Source organism: Suncus etruscus, chromosome 19 (assembly GCF_024139225.1).
Source record: "Suncus etruscus isolate mSunEtr1 chromosome 19, mSunEtr1.pri.cur, whole genome shotgun sequence".
Lineage (NCBI taxonomy): Eukaryota > Metazoa > Chordata > Mammalia > Eulipotyphla > Soricidae > Suncus > Suncus etruscus.
Window position 1 is genome coordinate 34,057,729 of NC_064866.1, and position 9,484 is coordinate 34,067,212.

General features: G+C 36.7%; 1 pseudogene; it reads right to left on the reverse strand.

Moving 5' to 3' along the window:
- Positions 1-473: 473 nt before the first annotated feature.
- Positions 474-7,160, reverse strand: LOC125997178 (uncharacterized; annotated as a pseudogene).
- Between the last annotated feature and the right edge of the window lie 2,324 nt (positions 7,161-9,484).

Sequence of the window (9,484 nt, forward strand, 5' to 3'; positions counted from 1 at the left end):
TTGAAGAACCAACTTTTGCTTTCATTGATCTTTTGGATTGTTTTTTGGGTTTCCACTTCGTTGATTTCTGCTCTCAGCTTTGTTATATCCTTCTGTCTCCCTATTTTTGAGTCCTTTTGTTGAGCACTTTCTAATACTATGAGCTGCATCATTAAGCTATTTAGGTAGGCCCCTTCTTTTCTTCCTGATGTGTGCTTGCAAAGCTATAAATTTTCCTCTCGGTACTGCTTTTGCTGTGTCCCATAGGTTGTGATAATTTGTGTCTTTATTATCATTTGTTTCCAGGAAAGGTTTGATTTCCTCTTTTATTTCATCTCGGACCCACTGGTTATTCAGTATGATGCTGTTTAACTTCCAGGTGTTAAAGTTTTTCTTCTGTGTCAAAGGTTATATTTGGGTTATCTCGATATTGCACTAGCTCCCAAAATTCCTGAATCAGCTGATCTTTATGATTAACATTTTGGTTCAGGCACTCAATATTTTGTTCCAGAAAAGCCACTCTGAAGATCAAGTAGAGCCACCTGTTGCTGTAATGGGGGAGTTGTTTCCAAGCTATGAAGTTGTCCAAGCTGGCTTTGGTGCAGCAATTTTCGAAGTTTTGCATGGTGCCATTTTGACCTTCAATCACCTGGTAAAACTCTTCAGTCTCACTTTTCCTGTTCTTGAGACTTTCCTTGAGGCTTTGAATTATACCGTCTTGCTTCTGAGAAAATTTTTGAGTAGATTTTAGTTCACAAATCATTTCAATTAGTTTTTCTTGAAGAATCTTGTTGGTGACTTCTGTTTGTTGAATTTTTTTCTTGGAGTTCTGTCAAATGGGCGTTAAGTATAGACGGTTGTGCTTAAAGAGTCTCATTTTCATTCAGTTTTTGTTGCTTAAATAAATCTTCAATAATGGACTGGAACTGAAGTGGCAAATACTCTTCACAGAAGTCACCCCAGAGCTCTTGCAGATCTGACATTTCCAAGGTGTAACTCTCAGGTGATTTGTCTAAGGACTTTAAAGACCTGTGAAGAAAACTGAAATTGACTCCACCTGTCATACTACACCCAGGCCTGACTCTAGGTGTGTTGGATTTCACAGGTATAGGAAGTGTGCTTCCACGGAGCCTCTGATGAGTTTATAATCCAGACCTTTAATTGTGTTAAGAGCTATCTCCAGCTTGTGGTTGCACATATGCTGGGTGCCTGCTTCTCAGAACAACAGTCACACTTGACCAGTTCCTTTGCACTTCTCTCCTGCAAGGCATCTTCATCCTTTGGTCATGGGGGACTAACCTGAACACTTGCATCCAGAGATTCCACAAAGGATCCTGGGGTCCCTTCCTCCATGCTCTCTCCATCTTGGGGGACCTTTGTGCTTGGCAGATCTGCTGGCCCAACCTCAGACAGGGCTGGGTCCTCAGTGCAAATGCTGGTGGACCATCTGCTAGAAGGGGCCCCCTAAATACTCCTGGCCACTTTGCCGGGCACCTTGCAAATGGCTTCATAGTTGGAATTTGCCACCCACAGAGCTGCACGACCACGGCATCTCCTGGGTCGGTTGGCTGGGCCTTCTGCAGCGTGGCAGCTATGCAACTCCTGCACTTGATCCTCATTTTCCACCCAGCACTCGAACCCCGAATATGCAAAATCTTCCTGGAACAGGGCAGAGTATCTCACATTGGGTAGGCCTGAGATATCCACAGTCCCACTACCAGTCTCAATCTCTGGGCCAGACCCTTCATGGTGGTGGTTCTTCTTGTACATGCTGGGAATGCAGAACTTGAGGCGATCCTTCTCCAACAGCAGCTTCTGCAGGCGCTCGATGGACAGGGCCTCGATGCAGGTGATCACAGTGTCAAACCTATAGATGCGACCTAGCAGGAAGGCGCATTTGCTGCAGGCGAACTCCCCCTTACTATCTCTGGGGATGTCTTTACCCAGAACATGGGACAGCAGGACAGATTAAGTTTGGAGATTGTGTGGAAGATTCATCAACTCTGGTTGCCACACAGCTCCCGGGCACAGATCAAAAAATTTTTTTTTCTTTACAAAAGCAGATGGTGGGTCATACTTGTTCTACAGCTGTGGTTTATGAACATGTAACTTATAATATCACTGAACATACTATAAATAATTCATAGATTTAGTATCTAATACTACTGTTGTTATGATTAGATCACCATGCCATTCTATGTTCTTATTTTGATACCTAGCCAAGAGTAAACATTAATGTCCCATATCAATCCTTTAAATAATAGACTATATTATATAGAACTTCCAATAAAATTAATTTTTATAAACAAATCTTGTTTAAATATAGAAGCCTATATATGCAAGTGTGATGTGTTTATATTGGATAAAATTTTAACTAATAAACACATTTTGTACTTAGCTCTCTATATATCACAGATATTACACATAAATAGATTATCCTGGCAAATTTCCTTCAATTGCACAAATACTTATGCTGCCAACTCTGTGCAAGGTACAGGTTTTACGCAGTCTACATATGAGTGAAAGCCTATTTTTAACAATGCTGGTTCTTATCACCCCCATTTTTCCCATCACTACTATCATCCCTAAAAATTCTTGTTTCTCAAAGAGAGCATGCAGGACGCAGGAGTTGGTTGTGCCAACATTTCGGCATCTTTAGAGTGTCCCCATCTGCTTGTACTGCTCAGAACAAATGCCCAGGACTTCTCATCTTGGGAAGTTAAAACTGAAAAATACTCAAAACCTAAATTTAGTGTGGGAGAGTATTTTGCACTAAGAAACTAATTCTATTTGCAAGCCTGAAGATTGTGGGGGAAATTAAAGTCCTTCATGGGAAAAAAAGAACTTTTCCATTCCCACATAAAAAATTGAAGTAATTACAGATCAATATTGTATGTTTTTATCTATACTATACTCATATATATGGCTATACTCATGTAAAAACAAATTAGAAAGTTTGAAAACAGCTTGAAAGATAGTTCATTGGGTTAGGTGTTCACTTTCCAAAGAGCCAACACAGGTTTCATTTATACCATTGTATAGAGGAATTACCAAGAGAAACCCCCTTAGTATAGAGCCAGGAGTAAAGTCTGAGAAAAGCTGGATGTGTTCCCTCAATATGGCAACACGAAAATAAATAAAAAGAGAGAGAAAGGTTGAAGAACTTGCTCTAATTGCCAGTAAGATGAACTGGTTCATATTCAACTGGTTTTCAAGAATCCTGTCACAATAGGGCTCTCTATGGTTACCTTTAATCAAAATATCTATTATCTGGCCACTTCAACTACATAGGATTTTACATTGGTATATTAAAATAATTTTATTATTTTATATTATATTATATTATATATTATATATTATATATATCATATATATTATATATATTAAAATAATTGTGAATAGATAATATTTCAAAATTAAATCTGGGCACAAAAAGTGGGACAGAAATTATCATAAAAATCCTAGAGATTGAAACAACATAAAAGCAAATAATTTAGACCTATATCTAAAAAGTTAAACAATAGGACACATTTTCATGAGGCTGTCAAGTTGTGTACAATAGTTCTTACAATAAGTAGTTATCTTTGAAACAGAGTCAATAAAAAATATAGTCACAGTCATCATAGTCCTCTATAGGACTGAAGAGGCAGGCCAAGATATCAGTGTGCTTGTGGTTGGTAAAAGAATGAACTTGAAGATAGTGGCCACTGGAACCCATGGCTGCACAGAACAGAAACAGGAATACTTCTATGAAGCAGCGGGAAACAGATATTAAAAATAGTTTCTTAGCTGTCCAAACTCTTACCTTTGGTTCCCAGAGGGAGAATTTTATTCACAACCAGAGAGCTGGTTATTGTAATCTTGAAGTTCAGCTAATTGAGGCAAAATAGATGGTTAGAATAAGACAGTGAAGAACTAATTTGGGGGCAGAGTGGAAGATTATTAAAAACAGAGTAATCAGTTTACTCATGACATGCTATAAAGTTTCATATCTAAGGTACACAAGAGGCTTTCAATTCATACTTTTTCAGTGAAACAAAATATTGGGGGAAAATGGTTCAGTCATTTAAAAATGGACTAGAACAAATCCCTATTACTTTATAATAATGTGGGATAAAACAATTTTTCTGAAATTTTGATGCTAATTTCCATAAATATAAAATAGAAATAATAATGACTTCTTCAAAAGATCTTTGAGTTTTTTAAAGTTTTTTTTCTTTTGACACTTGGTATGTAGGAAACTGTCAAAAGTATTAATTCTTTTCTGCTTTCTTTTATGCATTGTATCCTTATTATTGTAATAATTCCAGTAATTTATGGCCCAGCAAGCATAAAATTTAATGCTGAACATAACTAGCATGTATTTGAACACACTTAAAAATGTTAACAATCACTCAAAATAATAGAAAGAATAAAATAACACTAGTCTCAAAAGAGATCAAAGGAAACCAACCTAAGTAATACACTCATCTAAAATTCTACTTCTTGAAAGAGGTATTTTTTTATATACTACATCAGATCATTTTGGGATGGGGATGGGAATGTTATGATAAAATTTAATCTATTTTATATCTTGTTCCTCTCCTGAAGAAATATTTTTCCGGGCCGGGCGGTGGCGCTGGAGGTAAGGTGCCAGCCTTGCCTGCGCTAGCCTAGGACGGACCGCGGTTCGATCCCCCGGGGTCCCATATGGTCCCCCAAGAAGCCAGGAGCAACTTCTGAGCGCATAGCCAGGAGTAACCCCTGAGCGTCACAGGGTGTGACCCAAAAAAAAAAACCAAAAAAAAAAAAAAAGAAATATTTTTCCAAAAACAGAATTGCGATGCCACTTTCTCTATTTTGGGGGTGATGGAGATAAAAGGACTCTCAAGTAGTGCTTTGACATCCAAGAATCAATCTTATACCTGCGTTGAGCATTGAGTAATGCTACGTCTTGCTTTGGTGTGACATAGTGTTGGGACAGTGCTGGGGGTTCCCAGGCTTACCCTCAGTAACACTCAGTAGTGCTGAGAAAATTAAGTATGCATACACCTTAGATCTTGGGCTATCTCCTTGATTCCTTAACTTTCTCTGTTTAATATACCATACATGCCTATTACACAGTTTGAACTCCTTAGAAAGATATTCAAAGGTTTTCCCAGCCAAGATCCAGAAGAGATCTTAATACAATCTCTCCACAATCTAAATCACAGAACACCATCATTGAACTACTCACATTTTGTTAGTTTTTATTTTTTTTATGTTATTTGTTTTTAGGCCACACCTGGCAGTTTTCAGGGATTTACTCCTGATTCTTAGAGATCACTTCTGGCAATGTTAAGGTACCAAATGGTATGTTAAGGATTAAACCCAGGTTGCATATATAGCAAGCACCCTACCTGCAGTGCTATGTCTCCAACCCCCACACTACTGTTTTTGAGCTTCATTTTTGTTTTGTTTCTTGTTTTCATATCTTCCTTCTGGGCCCAGTGAAATTTTACTCAACTTCAAATATTAGTCACAATACTGGGAAACAGGGATTTATCTAGTATTTAGTTACTACTTAAGTAACTAAACAGCTACTTATCTATTCTTATCTTGTTTTGTTAATGAAATTTTGTTATGATTTGTTCATATCTACCTATGTAGCTAATTCATCTTGACAATCCAGAGAGCCTACTTTTGTCAGATATAGTAGATTTTTATCTGGAAACAAAAATGGAATAAGCAAGTATGAAGTTGTAAGTGTAGACTTTCTATAAAGGAAGAAAGTTAAATAAATATTAAATTTGTAAGATTTGAATGCTAAATATATGTTTATAAGTGACAGAACAGAAAAGGTGTATTAGTTGCTATGCATTCCAAATTAGTGCCTTAAGAATGGGCCAAAGCAGAACGTTTCATGGAAGAAAAAAAATACACAGGGAGAGTGAGTACAAGTAAAAGAAAGTAAGAATAACTTTTCGTTAATCTTTGTCTTGTACCTGTCTTCCCTGGACTTGACAACTCTAGAACTTTACTTAGGTTCAATTCTTTATTTCTGAACATCTTTAACAGTTGTTTGACCATAAGTATTGTTAGAACTGTTGTTATTAAATTAACCTTTCTTCTCCACTAAACTACAAGCTTCTCAAAGACTGAACTCACATACCATTATCATTAGTCATTTAGATCACCAATTAGTTACTAAGAATTTAAGTAATATTTTAGATTGTTGGTTCAGTTTGAATTTGTTGTAGGGACAATGGAGGGACATTTGAGGACAATGGAGGACATCTTTCCTCTTTCATTGCCCCAGCACACAAAGAGAACAAAAGCTTTTAAATATATATATTTATATATAAGCTTATATATTTATATATATGTAAAGCTTATATATTTATTTATCTTCTATTTACTGAGTTCTAACTTTTTTCCTTTGGTTTTTGGGCCACACCTGGTGATGCTCAGGGGTTATTCCTGGCTATCTGCTATGTACTCAGAAATCACTCCTGACTTGGGGGACCATATGGGACGCCAGGTTTCAAACTACCATCCATCCCGGATCAGCTGTGTCCAAGGGAAATGCCCTGCTGCTGTGCGATCACTCTTGGCCCCGAGTTCTAGCTTTCTCTCATTCCTTGCAAAGGTAATGAGAATATATTAGAAAATGAAGCAAGATTTTTCACTTGATAGAGTTGTCTCTGACTGAAGGAGCCATACAGAATTGATTAGCGATAACAAAATAAGATGTGTGAAGATGTGAAAAGTGCTACAACGTAGAGCATTGTATAAATGTCTTCAAAGATTGTGCTCTGTAATCCAAGAAGAACAAATAGAGCATGCAGTTGGAATATTGCAAGATAAGTTCTGGTAAAAGAACACTAAGTGGTTTAGAGCATATACCTTACAGAAATGTGGTCAAAAATGCAAATCCCCATTATTACCAGATGTTTTAAGCATGACCGTGGCAATGCATTTCTTTGAATCTGCCACCTGGTGCCGGAAGAAATTTTTATTCAGCACTTCTGTGCTAATTCGTATATGGTAACTTCCCTACCCCCAGCGGGCATAACGATTGAAAAATATGAAGATGGGTGAATACCAGGACCAGAAAGCACAACTCCCAACAAGTATGAATTTAATTACTGCAGGAATCCACAGTAAGAACCACAACCATAACTGATGCGCCTCAACTGGAGAATCTGATCCTCTGCAGCCATGTGTGCAAGCACCATGATGAAAGAAATGCCAATTTTAGTGAGCACTAAGTGTGTGAACTCTGTAGTCTGTTATAAAACCCTCAGAAAACTTCACAGCAAAAATGTGCAAACACCACAGCTGGATTTGTATGACAACACCTGAATTCTCATCAAAAATGACATTCACAGTAACCAGCACCAAGGAGCGGGGAAAAATATGAGAATAAGAAAATAATATTTTAACATTTTCTCAACAAAATGTTGATTCTTCTCAGATACAATAAATACAATAAGTCCTTCAGAAAAAGTCTTCAAAGATTTCTGAGCATAATTTTTCTTCATCGTCCCTTGATTCCATTACCAATTACTTCTTATTTATTTACTCTCAGGTCACTTAAAATGAGATTTTGTTACTTTCAAATTATTTTTTCAAAGATACATGAGCATTAAGAGTCATACCTGAATCAATGCTCAAAGTTTCCCCCAATATGCTCGGAATTGTATTTAGACCATCAGAATGTAAAGCACGCTCTTAACATATTTAACTAATGCTCCAGTCCAATGTCAGGATATTTTTGTTCAGTCATATCCATTTTTCCTTCATTATAAAAATCTCATTGTAAGATTTATCAAACATCTATACAGATGATGATGGATATTATTGAGAAACAGCAAATAGCAACAGAAAGGGAAATCTTATTTCTGCTCTAGACAGATACCATTCAAGAGCAGGCATTTTATATTGATTCAAGAAGCAAGTCTCTTCAGAAAGTAATTATTAAATGACCACTTATATTTCTACCTGATACATTATCAGGAATAATACACATCTTAATCACTTTTTTTTTTAATTTTGGGCCATGTCTGGCAATATGCAGGGATTATTCCTGGCTCTGGGCTCAGAAATCATTCCTGATAGTTCTGGAGTATCTTTGTGTGTGTGTGTGTGTGTGTGTGTGTGTGTGTGTGTGTGTGTGTTTTGGGTCACACCCGCAGTGTTCAGGGGTTACTCCTGGCTCCTTGCAGGCATGGGGGACCATATGGGATGCCGGGATTTGAACCAATGACCTTCTGCATGAAAGGCAAACGCCTTTCCTCCATGCTATCTCTCCGGCCCCACATCTTAATCACTTTACTGTCCAAAACCAGCATACATATCTAGATAATGAGGGTTATTGATAGCTATGATTGCAGTTATTGCCACTTAGGTGTTGACAATGGATTCTAGCATGCATTCATTCATTTAATTTTTAACTTCTTGCATTAATATATTTCTAATTTTTAAAATGTGGATATTGGACAACAGATGAACTGATGAAGATGTATTGAATATACATAATAGAATATGTAATTTCTGCATAATTATAAGAAAAATTGAAATTTTGCAGTTCACTGCAACTTGGATAGAACTGGTATATATTTTTTAAGCAAAATAAGTCAGAGAGAAGACAAATTAAGATGATTATATTTATCTGTGGCATAGAGAGATAAAAAAAAATAAGGGAAAAGACAGTATCCAACAACGACAAACCCTTGGTCTTAAAGTACAAAACTGAGATTGTCTAGCTGTGACTAGGAGATAGGGGAATAAAGATCAGAATTAGACATTTGGGGGCCCAGAGAGATAGCACAGCGGTGTTTGCCTTGCAAGCAGCCGATCCAGGACCAAAGGTGGTTGGTTCAAATCCCGGTGTCCCATATGGTCCCCTGTGCCTGCCAGGAGCTATTTCTGAGCAGACAGCCAGGAATAACCCCTGAGCACCGCCGGGTGTGGCCCAAAAACCAAAAAAAAGAAAAAAAAGAATTAGATATTTGGTAGTGGTGAGATGCAATGACTTTATACACTAAAGCCATAAAATCAATACTAATATTTAAGTAATATCAACCATTATATCTAAGATATAATTATAAATTTAAAAGCAATAAAATAACATTTGAACATTAAACCTTAGAGTATAAAGTAACAATTTTGGTATCTTCACAATTGTGTGGTACAAAATACCTAGGATATTTTACTGGGACAAAGTTTTCCACCATCATTACTTATATATAATATATATTATATATCCTATTATAATAATATATACATTAAAATATTTGCACTCTTTTGGTGGTAATTTCCTTCTTCCATTGGTCTTTAAAATTTTACTTACTCAGCAGTAAGTAGACTACCTGCTTCAATGAGTTCCCAAGCATTGGTATAGATGTTAGGACTATGAACATTATGAGACTGTCTATTTTTAGTCTTGGCACATAGCTCTATCTCCTACTTTTTGACTATTCACTACCTTCAGAACTTAAAATTATTCCTTATCCTTGGACCTATGTAAGTTCATGACATACAG